Source organism: Syngnathus scovelli, chromosome 1 (assembly GCF_024217435.2).
Source record: "Syngnathus scovelli strain Florida chromosome 1, RoL_Ssco_1.2, whole genome shotgun sequence".
In the NCBI taxonomy this organism is placed as follows: Eukaryota; Metazoa; Chordata; class Actinopteri; order Syngnathiformes; family Syngnathidae; genus Syngnathus; species Syngnathus scovelli.
The window spans coordinates 13829999-13846665 of NC_090847.1; the positions used below are offsets into that span (position 1 = coordinate 13829999).

Below are 16667 nucleotides of genomic sequence, written 5' to 3' on the forward strand. Positions count from 1 at the left end.
GGAGCATGAGCAAATGTGAGCTAGTCTCCTCCACTACATGACGAGAGGATAAAAAAATTGAGGATGCATTAAAGGAGTTAGGCTTGAATAAATGTTACATAATGTTCAACTTTCTATGACAAATCAGTTTATATTGTTATTCAGTACAGCAGGCACGTGCATTCATTGGAGGCAGGTGAGGCAGGGGCGGTAAAGGGCTCAACATGGTTTCCTCATCTGTCACCATAAGTTGTTAAAAAATGAATAATATAATGAAACATAATATAATATCTGTCCCGTGGTCTATGCTTTTAATGCAATTTTGGTGTGTTTCCTATACATTTGGATCATTTTCATAGTCAAAATAGCTGTATTTCTTGTTCAAATAACAACGGGAGACGAGTATCATGGAGGCTGAGGCAGTGACGGGTAGTGCCTCTCAGGGCGTGCGTGTGAGCGTGTGTACTACTCACACACTGTACTGAGCGCGTGCTTGCAGTCAGCGGGAAAAGACGGGGCTTGAGGCAGCCAGTACTTTTGCCTCAAAGATGGGGCGATAGTGAGCCTGCGGCTAATAGTTCACGACACGAGTAAATGCGAGAGTAAATTAAGAAGAAAAAAAAGAAAAAAAAAACAACTAACAACATTCGGTGTTAACGTGTTGCTATTTGGCTTTATTTTCCCTGAAAATGGAGGATCTAATCTCGAAGATAAGACATTTTTCAAAACTTGACTTTCAGTCAAAGCAAGAAATCATAAGTAAGGGAAGACCAACGCCTGATTTGCGAGGATTAATTCAAACTACGGGCCTCCCGGGACGGACTATAACACGTTCGTTTCAAAAGGATTGGTACTCTAAAAAAGACTTCATTTACAAGTAAAGGTAAGAATATTGCAGTGGTGTGTTTAAATGTACAGTGGTGTGTTTAAAATGTTCCATCCATCCATCCATCTTCTTCCGCTTATCCGGGGTCGGGTCGCGGGGGCAGCAGCTTTAGGAGGGACTCCCAGACTTCCCTCTCCCCAGCCACTTCATCCAGCTCATCCCGGGGGATCCCAAGGCGTTCCCAGGCCAGCTGAGAGACATAGTCTCTCCAGCGCGTCCTGGGTCGTCCCCGGGGTCTCCTACCGGTGGGACATGCCCGGAACACCTCCCCAGGGAGGCGTCCAGGAGGCATCCTGATAAGATGCCCGAGCCACCTCATCTGGCTCCTCTCAACGTGGAGGAGTAGCGACTCTACTCCGAGTCTCTCCCGGATGACCGAGCTTCTCACCCTATCTCTAAGGGAGAGCCCTGACATCCTGCGGAGAAAACTCATTTCGGCCGCTTGTATCCGAGATCTCGTTCTTTCGGTCACGACCCATAGCTCGTGACCATAGGTGAGGGTAGGAGCGTAAATCGACCGGTAAATTGAGAGCTTTGCCTTTTGGCTCAGCTCTCTCTTCACCACAACGGACCGGTACAGGGTCCGCATTACTGCCGACGCTGCACCGATCCGCCTGTCGATCTCACGCTCCATCCTCCCCTCACTCGCGAACAAGACTCCAAGATACTTGAACTCCTCCACTTGGGGCAGGATCTCATCCCCGATCCGGAGAGGGCATTCCACCCTTTTCCGATCGAGGACCATGGACTCGGATTTGGAGGTGCTGACCCTCATCCCGACCGCTTCACACTCGGCTGCGAACCGTTCCAGCGAGAGCTGGAGATCACGGCCTGAAGAAGCCAACAGCACCACGTCATCTGCAAAAAGCAGGGACGCGATGCTGAGGTCCCCAAACCGGACCCCCTCAACGCCTCGGCTGCGCCTAGAAATTCTGTCCATAAAAATTATGAACAGAATCGGTGACAAAGGGCAGCCTTGGCGGAGTCCAACCCTCACTGGGAACGAATCCGACTTACTGCCGGAAATGCGGACCAGACTCTGGCATCGGTGATACTTGGACCGAACCGCCCTTATCAGTTGGCTCGGCACCCCGTACTCCCGAAGCACCCTCCACAGAACCTCCCGAGGGACACGGTCGAACGCCTTCTCCAAGTCCACAAAACACATGTGGACTGGTTGGGCGAACTCCCATGCACCCTCGAGGATCCTGCCGAGGGTGTAGAGCTGGTTCACTGTTCCACGGCCAGGACGAAAGCCACACTGCTCCTCCTGAATCCGAGGTTCGACCTCCCGACGGACCCTCCTCTCCAGCACCCCTGAATAGACCTTACCAGGGAGGCTGAGGAGTGTGACTCCCCTGTAATTGGAACACACCCTCCGGTCCCCCTTCTTAAAGAGGGGAACCACCACCCCAGTCTGCCAATCCAGAGGCACTGTCCCCGATGTCCACGCAACGTTGTAGAGGCGTGTCAGCCATGACAGCCCCACAACATCCAGAGCCTTTAGGAACTCTGGGCGGATCTCATCCACCCCCGGGGCCTTGCCACCGAGGAGTTTTTTAACTACCTCAGTGACTTTGACCCCAGAGATTGGAGAATCCGCCTCAGAGTCTCCAGGCCCTGCTTCCTCAATGGAAGGCGTGTAGGTGGAATTGAGGAGGTCTTCGAAGTATTCTCCCCACCGACTCACGACGTCCCGAGTCGAGGTCAGCAGCACGCCATCCCCACTGTAAACAGTGTTGACGTTGCACTGCTTCCCCCTCCTGAGACGCCGGATGGTGGACCAGAATTTCCTCGAAGCCGTCCGAAAGTCATTCTCCATGGCCTCACCGAACTCCTCCCACGCCCGGGTTTTTGCCTCAGCAACCGCCGAAGCCGCGTTCCGCTTGGCCATCCGGTACCTGTCAGCTGCCTCCGGAGTCCCGCAGGCCAAAACGGCCCGATAGGACTCCTTCTTCAGCTTGACGGCATCCCTTACCGCCGGTGTCCACCAGCGGGTTCGGGGATTGCCGCCACGACAGGCACCAACGACCTTACGGCCACAGCTCCGGTCGGCCGCCTCAACAATGGAGGCGCGGAACATGGTCAACTCAGACTCAATGTCCCCCGCCTCCCCCGGGACGTGGGAAAAGCTCTGCCGGAGGTGGGAGTTGAAACTCTTCCTGACAGGAGATTCTGCCAGACGTTCCCAGCAGACCCTCGCAGAGCGTTTGGGTCTGCCAGGTCGGACCGGCATCTTCCCCCACCATCGGAGCCAACCAACCACCAGGTGGTGATCAGTTGACAGCTCCGCCCCTCTCTTCACCCGAGTGTCCAAAACATGCGGCCGCAAATCCGATGACACGACTACAAAGTCGATCATCGAACTGCGGCCTAGGGTGTCCTGGTGCCAAGTGCACACATGGACACCCTTATGCTTGAACATGGTGTTCATTATTGAAAATCCATGTCGAGCACAGAAGTCCAACAATAGAACACCGCTCGGGTTCAGATCGGGGGGGCCGTTCCTCCCAATCACGCCCTTCCAGGTCTCACTGTCATTGCCCACGTGAGCATTGAAGTCACCCAGTAGAACGATGGAGTCCCCAGAAGGAGCGCTCTCCAGCACTTCCTCCAGGGACCCCAAGAAGGGTGGGTACTCTGAGCTGCTGTTTGGTGCATAGACACAAACAACAGTCAGGACCCGTCCCCCCACCCAAAGGCGGAGGGAGGCTACCCTCTCGTTCACCGGGGTGAACCCCAATGTGCAGGCGCCCAGCCGGGGGGCAATAAGTATACCCACACCTGCTCGACGCCTCTCACCGTGGGCAACTCCAGAGTGGAAGAGAGTCCAGCCCCTCTCGAGAGGGCTTGTACCGGAACCCAAACTGTGCGTGGAGGCTAGTCCGACTATATCTAGTCGGAATTTTTCTGCCTCGCACACCAGCTCGGGCTCCTTTCCAGCCAGAGAGGTGACATTCCATGTCCCAAGAGCCAGCTTCTGCAGCCGGGGATCAGACCGCCAAGGTCCCTGCCTTTGGCTGCCGCCCAGCACACATTGCACCCGACCCCTTTGGCCCCTCCCACAGGTGGTGAGCCCATGGGAAGGGGGACCCACGTTTCCTTTTCGGGCTATGCCCGGCTGGGCCCCATGTGTTTAAAATGTTATTAAATTTAATCAAGAATGGGATAACAACAATGTATGCTTGTAAATCTGACTTGTGAGTCAGTGCCTTAGCGTCATACAGTACGTTTGTAAATCTGACTCTGAGTCAGTGCCTCACTAACCTCAACCCTCACCGCACGTCACTGCAGTACAGTACAGTGATTGTTTAAATACTGTCTGTGATTTTGTCATTGTATTTGTTAATTGCTAATTGATACTGTACTTTGCACTGTGATTGCTCAAAGTCAGCTGGAATATGCTCCAGCTCACTTGTTACACTAATTGCTAATGAAAATGGATGAATGAGTGGTACTTTGCATAATTGCCAATTTATACCAAAATCCACAATAGTTATCCATCTATAGCTAAAAAGGCTTTTAGATTTAAAACACTTTGTTTTTTATTGTTTCATTGTCAATTCTTGTTTATTAATTCAGACAAGCTTGTTATCTAGAGGCTTGCCTCAATCTTGGTTCAAGTCCAACCCAAAGTTGTTTGTTACGGCGCCCACATTCATCCGTACAAAGCACATTCATGAAATCGTTTTCACTGTTGTTCCAAAGGTCTTACACCATCCTTGAAATAAATGACTAAGAGCTATGTCTAATTGTGTCCTAATAGTTTATCAGAGTGAGAAAGGCTGTAAAATAGGGTGCGTTTAGCTCGACTGTATTTTCATGCAGTGGGAGGCGGTGCAACCCCCCTGTCCAGACATAATAAATAACACATGCATTTGAGTTGAAAAGTGATATCATCAAACAACATGAATCAGCATTACTCCATAGAGTGCCCAGCTCATCCACTATTAAAACATCAGCAAATACAAAGTCATACATTCAAGGCATTGTTTAACTTCTATCGCATAAGCAATTTGGTTTGGTGCGTTTGAGGTAATTAGTTTCAGTTCACATGAATCTTTATTCGCCTTGAACATTCCAAAAATTAAATGCTTTGGTTGTTGGTTCTGGGTAGAAATTTACCCTAGCTACAACAACCAATGACGGTAAATGTATCAGATATACTGGGTCAGGCAGTTAATTGACCTCACGGGCAAGAAGCTTCATTAAAAGTGTTGCTAATTTCCCGGAAATGAACTTGAGATGAAAAAGCTGATGTGAGCCAATGTCTTGACACCAGAGTGCAGGGAGGGTCAGGAACCGAACTGTGAGCTACACTACACCAACACACTTAACATCACTACACTAATGTTCTAAGACCGAAGGTAATGTGAAAGATGTGTAAGTTGGTTAATTTTTAATGTTACTTTGAACAGAATTTTGAAATTATCTTCATCATCACCATCAAACTCTGGCACTTTGCTCCATGAGGCTCTTTGCAAGTACATGCATGTCATTTGAGATTTCTTGATATTAATGATGGCGTCTCACTCAACAGCTGTCCCCCACCACATATTTCACAAATCCTGTAAAATAAAGGGTATTATTACAAAACACCAAAGAGAATCAGATGAAGTCAAGACAAGTCAAGTTTATCTGTATAGCATCTAATCACAAACGGGTCTCCAAAAGCTTCACAAGCCCAAACTCAACAAATATTAGTGGGATTCTCTGATCTCAAGCTCCCAACTGGACGAGGATACGTTCCAAACCATGAATTGGAAGGAAAAAAAAAAAAAAAGAAGAAACCTTAAAAAAAGGACCACAGATGCAGGAATCTGCCTTCCAGGATGTCCAGGCTGCAATGGATACCGAGCGGCCGACATTTATCTTATGATGTGGTGCAATTTTTACTTGAACAGGATGGGACCCTTTCAATAAGATATAGAGTTCTCCATAGTAACGTGGTCCACTGCAGAATCGGTGCAGAATCCATACTGCAACGATATCGGATTTAGTCATTGTTACGTAGCACCTTTGACTGAATCTAATTTCCACAGGTATGGAACCCAGAGTACTGGAGCCCAGGTAGAGAGTGAATTAGAACCTGTAGACTTTTTTTGCCTCTTCAAACAAAAGGGGTGTCTCCATTTCAGGGCTTGGTCCATACCCCCAGAAAAAAGCAGGAATTTATTTGACAACTAAAACATAATGAACTACTTAACAAACTTTATCACAAAACAACAGATTGAGTTTTTCTTTGAGTCAGTTATTATATCAATGCTATATTGTGAAAGTACCATGGGGAAAAAACCCTGCATTGGTTATTTTTGGCCTGCAATCTTAAAGAGGGATAATATTATTTGAAAGCACAAATAATTCTAGTGGGCTAGGTATGCCCACACATGAAGTTGTACATGCACTCTGAGCTATGTAGCCCGAGAGCACGGCAAAAAGCGACACACCTCTAAATAAGGCTACAATTGGTGCATAAACAGGATATTTTAAAAATGTGGATCATTGTTATGAACAACCAAGAGGTACAGAACGATTGGTGATTGGTGGAGAGTGTTGCCCGCATCCAATGATCCATTAGACTATTTTGCTTAGCAACGATACGAGAGCCTTTAAACACCGCGGAGCAGTCACGGGTAGTAAATTAGGGAAATCAGCAGCCGCAGATTTCCATTCTGAGTTCAGCCGAACAAATTGAAAACTAGTCAAATACCCTGGGCCATAGCAAGACAATGTTTGCTTGCTTTCCAGCATAAAACAATGTCAACGGCATATGCCACACGGTATTTAAAATGTCTTACATTAAAGCTACATTTTCTTTTAATAACAGTTCTCAATTGGATGCTCCTATATCACCCCTTACATTATGGTTTACCATATAAATCCTCCTTTGAAGACTGAAAAGTGAGCACTTTGTGCTTCTTGCTGCTTCAAGGTTATACTCTGTTGCTGGAGCCTCTAAAACTCTGGCATAATCTTTGTGTGTTTTCTGTGCGTTTGCATGAAGAAAACCTTAAGAGATAAATGTCAGTCAAATAACATATATATATATATATATATATATATATATATATATATATATATATATATATATATATATATATATATATATATATATATATATATATACACACATACGATTTTTTATTTATTTCCAATGGTGCTTTTTTTGGTGTTGCCATACCAACCTATTGTGGTCTGACTTGGGTCTGTTCTGGTCTGATTTAGCAATGCTCTCATTAGAGAAAAAGCTGACCCGTGTGCTCGCTCGAGTTTCAGCAATGAAGTAAATGAATATTCAAGGCCTTTGTAATAAATTTATTTTAATTTTCTTTACACAACTCATTTGCTCTGTACATAATTTCTGACAAATGAAGAGAGAGATGCATTTGAATAATTTTTGCTGCAATAACTGCAGTATAAAAAACTGAAACCACATAAATCTCAATGTCAGCTCAATGAAGCAATTGGCATGATTCTTCATTAAATAAAGTTGAAAGACAGCATATTCTTCAATATATCTACTTAGTGCTTTGGATGTTTTTCTTTGTTTTTTTAAAGCGCATCTTACCCCTATTTACTGTAATATTTGGCCTAATGACAGCAACACAATATTTGCTGGCCATCAAATTTATAACCCCAAATTTACGATGCCCAAAATGTTAAAAGTGGTATAAAAAAGCTTATGCTGATCCATGCTTATTAACTTTATTTCAATTAATCAATAATTCAGTCAGATGACTTTTCACATTGTTGCATCAGAAATCTAGTAATAGAGAAAATCCTTGAAGTAGAAATAACTATGCATAAATATTTCATGGGATTCTGGGCACTATAAGGTTCCATATTCCGGCAGACTTGCCATGGACATTAGGGAGGGTCTATGTCTCACTCTAATATCAAACTCTAAAAATATTTTAATAATAGAAGAAACAGTGCTTAGCTTTCAAATCGTCAGAGTGAGTTTCTATCAAAGGGGAAGCCAGAGAAAGCCCTTAAGTGTGAGGGAGATGGACAACTTTGGTCAGTGTCTACCCTGCCAGGCTGACATTTCCATTCTCGTTTACTTGACAGACACCTATTGTTAGTGGCGCATCTCGTTGTTTAATTCACAGTGCTCCACTGGAGAAACAGAGCATTATCTTGATTTTTATATCAGTCAAAAGTCATTTACCGTTCTAAAGTCAAATCCGTATTCAGACACGGTGATTGTGTCCCGTGTTCAGAGCCAGCTGGCCTGCAGAGCAGAAAATTTGAATTTGGAGATCCACCGTCAGCCATGCAGTGGGAATAAAAGTGGAAATGTGGACACCGTTCTCATCTTTTTTCCACATTCAAGAGTGCAAAATACTCAATGTAAGTAGCAAAAGGTAGAATGGAAAAAGGATAGCTAATGGAAACACTGTTTCTTCACGTATTCATCTTTAAAAAGAGAGATTGGCCATGTAGGCTGAAGCACTGCAGCGACACAGCCATCATGCCGGCTGAAATCCATTACAATAAGGTTACATTTAAACAGATTATTTATTAATCTGACACTGAAAGGTGCAAGAAGCCCTGGTGGAAAAGACATCGTCTTCTAGAAGTAGAGGATGTGAAGGTATAAACCTGAAAAAACTCTTTTCACCATGAATCTATTCAGGTTGGTTTTCATTGTTGCCTCTGTCAAAAGCTCTCAGACCCGAAACACTTCTGACAACAGTATTCTCCAGATGTGTACCCTCTCTGGTCTTGGACTTTTACAGATGAGAAACAGATGGTATGTCTTCGCTATAAGACATGAAGGGATATTTTTCTACTTGCTTCAGTTGCTTTTGAAAAGTGTTTATCTGCATGAGTGTTTATTGTGGGTGGGGTAAACGGATAAATGAGCAAGAGCTCACATTTATGTGGCTCTGGGGAGCTTTGACACCAAATTGTTAGGATTTGCAGCGATTGACAACAAACAGGCTTTTTAAAATGCAATTTATTTGACAAAAGCCTTACTTTTATTTGGGAAAATATGTGATGCAGTACGCAGTACACAGCGTTAATTCAAATATAGTGCTCAAGCAAAGAAGCAGCACCGTGGAGCAGCTAAAGTGGAAATTTTTTTTGCTGACTTGTGCTTCTTAAATCATTCTTAATCTTAACTAATAAAATGGCCGAAATCACAGTGGCCAAATATGGTTTTGTTTCGACGTAATAAGATTTTTTTTAAACGAGTTGTGGGCGAGAAGGTTAAAGATTTTCAACAATGGTATTCCTAATGGCCTGTTTCTGCTCTGATCAGCAACTGTGGTTTGAATTTGGCTTTTAATTATTAGCAAATCATTGACCGTTAGCCTGACCCACTCTGTGTAATTAATGCACCATATTAAAAAGTGACAAACTAATAAATCACCCTGCCAGTAAACTGTTAAATTATCTGATTATTAACAGGAACTGCATGTACACGCGCACAAACAGACACGCAGACACACACACATGCAAATATAAAACCAACCATTTTTCTTGTGAGAAGTTTAAAAATATTTAAGATGAACACAACAATCTAAAAATAAGTATATTCACTGTGGAGAATGTGCATGTGGCCGTAGATAAAAGCAGATAAGAACGCTACTCTCCAAGATGTTCTTGGTCAACAACTGTTTCTTTGCACATACTCTATGCGGTTGGGATGTTGACAAAAGTCAAATCATCTGCCTTTCTTAAAGAAAGCACACACACGCACACACACACGTAGACGCGCACACACGAATAGCACGCGTACTAGAGATAAAAGACTTCCAGCCATGTGGCAAATGTTTTTAATCATTGGCATTCTGGAACAAATTCCGCAATTTACATATCCTGTGCTTCTCTCTGAGTTATAAGGCAAATATTACACGTGATGAGCAGCCACGGCGTCGACGGAATTAATAGACTTCTGCTGTTGTCACTTGTGTTGCATTTCCACCAGCCTATGCGGCTTGTGAGGGAAGCCGAAGCAGATTAAATTTGATAGAGGAAAGAAAGGGAATAATATGCACACGGAGGCACAAAGAGAAATTATCTGCAGCCGAGTTGTCACCAAATGGAATCACTGTATGTTGCTCAAAGTGATTTTGTTTCAAGTAATCTGAGAAATGCAGAGAAGCTCGCTGGGCTTTGATATGACCGGATGTATTCATATAGCGTATGCCTGTGTTATGAATTTTGATATTCATGTATTTTGTAACCGGGTGTGAACAGTGGCTAGCCTGCTTTCACTGTCTAATGTGTTTTGTCTATTTGTAGAAATGCTCCCTCTCCTCTGTGCCCCATTTGTCAGTGAATCAGGATTCTCCCAGAGATCCAATAAATAACACCAGTCCATCATTGAACAGATTAGGTGTCAGCTAACTTCCGCTCAGCCCCACGTGCCGTGTAGAAGCCTCAGGGGGCCTGTGTCCCCGAAATGATGGGTAATAAAAATGAATCATAGATGAAGGCCAGAGACAGGGTGCTACAGGAGGAGTCTTGATGCATTAAACAGGAACAGTCGATATGTCCTCTTGTGATAATAGAGCATACAGGAGCTGCCGCCAAGCTATTTAACGCTTGTCAATCTAAACATAAAGGGTGGCAAGCTTTCAACGGCAACACTGAAAATGGTTCATTTGGGAAGCTGGGAATGAAAGTTGTACACTGTAAATCTAAAAGTCAACTGAAAGTGTCAAAAGTTGTTTGTTGTTTGCTCAGCTTTCTCTAGGAAACAAGTAATGACATTGGATCTAGTATTGTTTGGCCCTTGACATAACTGACAAAGAAATGTTCTTGTTAGTGCTGTAGCTAAAAAAAACACTACGTAACGAAGTGCTACATGATAAATTATGCTGCCTCGACTTAACCCATCTTTGGAATAAATTGCCTCAGCGCTCATTGGCGGCGGTCATCACTGTAAGGAGCACTTTTGATAAGCGTTCCACCTCTGTTAGGCATAATTACGTTCCACATACACTGTAACAATCTGCAAAGGCTGTTCATTCTTGAAGCTTTTTTTTGTAGAATGTCACTTGAAGCGTGTTACATTGGTTCTCAGTGATGACATCTTTTGCAAAATGTCTCTCTTCTGCTGGAGTAAAATAAAATTGGTTATTTCAATCAAGAGTGTCAGATCCTGGTGGTTTGGCATCGTAAGATTAACATGGCACATACTCGTTCAATCTTGCACCAATAATCTGGGGCTGATGAAACAGGGAGACAGTCCATACTCATCACTGTCAGAGAAAGTTGGCCGAACTAATAAATAGTGACATGTGAACGCCAAATGCCCTCTGCCATACTTGCGCCCAGAAACAATTATTGACGTGCCGCAATCAAAAATATGCTGCTTAAGTGTCAAATACATCCACGAAGAAAGGACGAGAGCCAAGTATAAGTGAGCTCCAGGCTCTATTTTCAGACAAACATTCAATATTAAGATTTCCATCCCTCATTTTAGGGTTTGAAATTCTTCTAGTTTGAAAAACTAAACTGCGTAATAAAGGACTGATAATGATAGTTATCGGTGCAATAAGACATATGGACAGTGCTAAGCAACCTCAGCAAGAAATAGAAAGCAAACCCTGGAAAGGTGCCAAATTTAGCATTTTGAGGATATTAGAATGCTGAACGTTCATTTGTCCTACACTTGTCCTGCTGTTTCCTCATTGTAATAATTAAAAGTCATTTATTAAAAGAAAATTAAATGGGAGCAAACAATTTTGAGACAGGTAGAATCAATTATGTCTGGTAATGAATTTGAATTGCTGGGTTACATGCTGACACTATTTGGTATTCTTGCTGGACAGTGTGATGCCAATGTAAAAGTCTTTTGACAATCACAATGACAATATTCACGTTACAGAAACACAGAGCAAACAAGTAAAGTTTAAAGGTACGATTATGAAGCAAATGTAGATTTTCTAATGGTACATATACTAGGTAGTCACTTTTGACTTGCTCACACAGTTCCAAGAAACTTGTTAGGATGAGTGTTCTTGTTGGACTTTTGGTTCTGCTGCAGTGCCAATAACTGACCTTGGAACACGTTATTCTCTTCACTTCCTTGTGTCTGTTGCCTGCCTCCCCCTGGGCTGCACCTGTGTCAACTCTTTGTCCGCTTGTATTTCCCTGCTCCCCGTTTCCTCCATTCTACAATGCAGCGGCGGGTATAAGAGAAAATTCTTATTTTTCATTCTCAGACTGTTTACCATATGTTTCCTGTTTGTTTGGTCCTGCAACATACCCAGGTACAACTTCCATCTGTTAAAATTAGAGATTGATCTGGTATTCAGAATCCTTTCGTTTCTTAATCATGTTACTCTCTTTTGGTAAATACTTTTGATGCATTACTGCCAGTGGCAACTTGGCAGGTATGCACCAAAAATATTTGCCAACCACCAAAAGAAGAATAAATGTGATGTATACAGTATCTATGTTTTTGTTTTTTTCTTCATCATGATCCACTTTCAGACTGGTGAGACTTGTACTCCGGACCAACCTATAATTCAATAAATATGGTAAATATGTTTTTTTTTTTTTTGCAGTCAACCTCTAGGCCTTGACATATGTTGATTGTCATTTGTGCATCTGTCGCTCGTGCTCCTGGTGAGACACATTTTGTCAACACTTCAAAATGTCATTTTGATCTTGGTTCTCAAGCACTGTGGTTTGCTATTCATTCTGTTAATAAATCTTTTCAGTTTCCAGCCTGTGCTTCCTGACTTGCATGCTTGCCAGCACTTGTGTGGCTTTGCTTTTATCCACCATGCTCGATTCTGACAGGTAATCTATCTTTATTGTTTATTGTTATCTGTCCAAAGCTGGTTGTCTCCACTATGTTTATTAAAACAATGTGATGACACACGGCCCCCATCTACAGCGTGTTATACGTTGTTGAGCTTCCCAAAGTTAAGGAGAAGGGGTGTTGTAAAGCATTTCTTTTTAATAATGTACGGGCTTTGAAGTGTTTCCTCTCAACACTCAGCAGCAAGGTCTTAGGTCTTCGAGTAAACATTGTCTGCAATTGAGATGGACTGAATGCTGAAATGCATTTCCATTTATATGCACTATTTTATAATGTATATATTGAATATCTTCAGAGTTGTCACTGAAGATTAACATCTGTTTCTAAAGAAAAATAAGTGTGCCGATTTCTGCTTCTGTGGCCTTATGCATAGCTACACTACATGCAACAATTGTCATGGGAGCGATGATATTGTTCTGCTGTCTACACAAGCACATATTTTGAGTATATTTACTACTGAAATCAAGTTAGGGTTTGATCAGAGCAAATGACTCATATGTATCATCTTTAACCTTCTGTAATTTGAAGGAGCATGATTTCAAACGGTATTGGACACAGTATTTACAAAATCACGTGGGCCAATATCCCAAATGGTTAAAACTGGGTGACAGGGTGGCTAACACTACTGACTCTCACCTGGAAGGTCCACGGTTGCCTGCCTGGACCAGACTGCTTGTGTTGTCTCCATGCCTCTGACGTGCTTGAAAACCTCCGATTTTTATTGTCTGATTGAATTTTAGATTAAGTCCAAATGGTGACCCAGCCTTTCATTATAAAGTTGTATATGCTTGGCAAGAGTTAGCGGCAAAGGGCTGTAATGAATATGAATATCTAGAATTGCAGCATTTTCAGCTCGTATTGCATATTTTTTGTTGTTCAAAAAATGTGACCACCTTTTTTTGTGTTTGCCGCTCAATAAACACCAACAAATTAATCTAAAATGTGCATGTTTATAAGGCGTTTTCCCGGCTGTGTCAAGAAGTGATGATAAAAGACCATCTTTCTGCAAAGGGCAGCTGTGAAAGCCACAGGGAGCAAACAAATAAATTCATGAATACAATGCATACTCAAACAAATAGCACCATCTCCAGCATTCAAAAAACAGCATCTTGGTTCAATTTAGTACCACCACATTCATTTTAATAATTTTGAATTCTGCTTTTGTTTTTATTACAGTGAACTCTTTTAACAATCTGTAGAACCATTTTCTCTTCTGGATTATGTTTCCATAATGTGAAATGACACTCGTGAAAAATAAACCGGAACTGTTTCTTAAGGAACTGTCACTCAGGGTTCTCTTGCAAAAAAGAGCCAGACAGGTCCCGCAGACGCAATAAAAGCGACATGACACAAGATCATTTGCACACATCAGATAGTATTACTCATCAGTATGAATAAGAACAGTAATGAGCTTTTTCAGTCAAGCACCATCTGTTGGAATAGGTGGTGCACTGCATTACTTGCCCATTCTTTTTCCCACTTGCAAAATATCTGCTGTTTATAGGAGAAATACGTTCTTAGTGCAGTGTGTTCTTATTTCTAGTGTTATGGTATTTCTATCATCTTTACCTCAAATCAGTAGCCATGTCATTATGTTTATGCAACTGCAATTAACAAACCAAACATACTGTACGCATGTGCATGTATGACTTTGGTGTCATAGACTTTTGAACTTTGACCATGCTGTTTATGTTGAAGCAACCTTTGATCATTCACTATATTTTTCCTCCCCTGCCACAACATGCATACTTGTTTCATTCTTTCTTGCTGCTGCTTTCATCACCAGGGAGCCACAGCTCCCCACCCCTGATGGGCTGTGGCTGGATTGCTGTCATGGTGTCCCTCCCTTAGTTCTCTGTGTGGCACTTCAGCCACAGCGATGTAGCCGGTCACAGTGCCTTTAGGCAACCAGCCGCCTCCAAATCTGAAGGGATGAAGCACATGTTGCCACAGATAAACCACCATGATCAATCTCATGGATGCGCAGCGAATCGGTGGAGCGAAAGGCTTTGAAAATCAAGCCTTGTCCCCAATGTGCCCAGCAATGATGATTTGGTCAGTGGAGCCAACGGCGACCAGCAGACATCAAGGAAGTTGAACCAGCAAGCCTGGCAGTTCTCAACACTAATTAAACATACACAAGCAAACCAAATGATATGCTGCCAGCAGGGCAAAGCTCACATCCTTTGGTCTCAATAAAAGCCATCCCTGCCAGTGAGATTATTTGTCACAAATATCACGTGCAACTATGGAGACGCTTGTCTGGCAAAACATATAACAAACGACGAGGTCGTTGATGTTTATTAAGGGATTCTGTGCTAGAAGTTTTGACATGGCAATATTATCTATCTGTTTAAGACAATAAACATTTAAAAAAGGTATTGAGTGTGTTAGTTTTAAGGAATTGTGTGCTGTTGTCGTTTGAGATAAGGTTTCAATCAAACAAATAATATTATCCAGGGTCTAATTTGGATTTTGCATCAACACGTGACATCACAACTACATAATTATTCACCCATCTAGTGTTGTCACAAAACCAAAGTTTCAACTTGAAGACAATATTCAAGTTACATGGCACATATTACATAGCACAAGTGATCTGAGTGATCCACTTAATTTTATACGGCATATAAATACATCCCCGTGTTTTAAGATAGTGATCGCTTGATAGGAGACCCAACCAGTCATATGCATTGTTTCACAACAATATTTATAATTCCTGTGGATGAAATGTGTAAGTGCCCAATTTGTTGCCAAAATGCATCGAGCGGGTACGTATACCGCACGCATATCAAAAAATGGGAGCGATAAAGGAAGCACCTTCTGTCTTTGTGCAGCGGCAGACGCGCTGTGTGGCAGCCCCGTCTGAGTTGGAGTGCTTTGGCTGTTATTTTTTTTTCTTCAAGTACCGATACTGGGGAATTATGGTAGAGTTGTTTTTTTTTTTTTTTTTTTTTTTAACCAGCTAAATTTCACAATATGATACGAGTATCAGTACTTGGTTCAACAGTACACTGATATAAACATTTTCTATACCCTTTATCCACATTAGGCTCAGTGGTGAGCGAGAACCTCGCTGACTCTGCACAATTATTAAAAAAATAAAATAAAAAATGTCAATGACAGGTAGAGAGGGTCTATTCCTTGAATAGCTGCCCATGCTTCGCTTGCTGCTCATTCTTTGTTAGAGCTAATAAAAAGACTTGTGTTTACTGACAACCTTGAACGTGTGAATGTGAAACAAAAACACCCAATTGATGGTGAACCTGACAATAGAGCCACTTTTGAACAAGAGTTATGTGAAGTTTAAAAATATTTTCTATGAATGCAAGTTTCAACAAATCCATGTACTGTGAACCTTGGTACTGCATGAAATAACAAACCTTGGTCTGTCAGATGCAATATTTCTTATTAAATAAATGAATGAATAAAAAAGGACACCATGAAACATGCTTCCATGTCAGTTCACAATATAGTATGCTGTATTATATCGTATTCATAGTACATTTATATGTAGTTTTTTTACTATTGAGTAAACTGCATTCAGTACTGTACTAATGGCAGCTGAAAAGAAGACAAATTGCCTTCAAAATAATACATATGGTATGGTAAAGCCTTATCGAAAAGAAAAATAATGTTTCTTGCAACAACCTAGGCAAGGTTGCAGCAAGGCCCTGTGATTTCATGAGCAAAGATCAGAGTGACAGTTTGACTGAGTTTGAGTGACATCTGTTCGGGTTCAAGTAACTGTTCTTATATGATGTCAACAGTTCAAGTGGACTCCTTGGTCAGCTTGAATTAATAAAAGGGCTTGGCTCCCGCTTCACTCCAGCACACATATACGGTATGCTCTGTTGAGTGCTGCAGTCTACTTCCTTTGCAGGTCCTCATTTCTATCCAAAAGTAGAGAGAAATTAATCAACTATGCTACTACCATATTTATATAAGAATGTGTTTCTGGAAGCTGTCTCATATGGGAAATTGTTATTCATAAGCAGCAAAGTTGACATGAAT

General features: G+C 42.4%; 1 long non-coding RNA gene across 1 annotated transcript; it reads left to right on the forward strand.

Annotated features, from left to right (window-relative positions):
- The first annotated feature begins 11951 nt into the window (after positions 1 to 11951).
- LOC125979549 (uncharacterized) lies at positions 11952 to 15415 on the forward strand. Its single transcript, XR_007485349.1, has 3 exons — positions 11952 to 12454; positions 12550 to 12631; positions 14440 to 15415. It is a non-coding gene; the product is annotated as an uncharacterized lncRNA (long non-coding RNA).
- The last annotated feature ends 1252 nt before the right edge of the window (positions 15416 to 16667 follow it).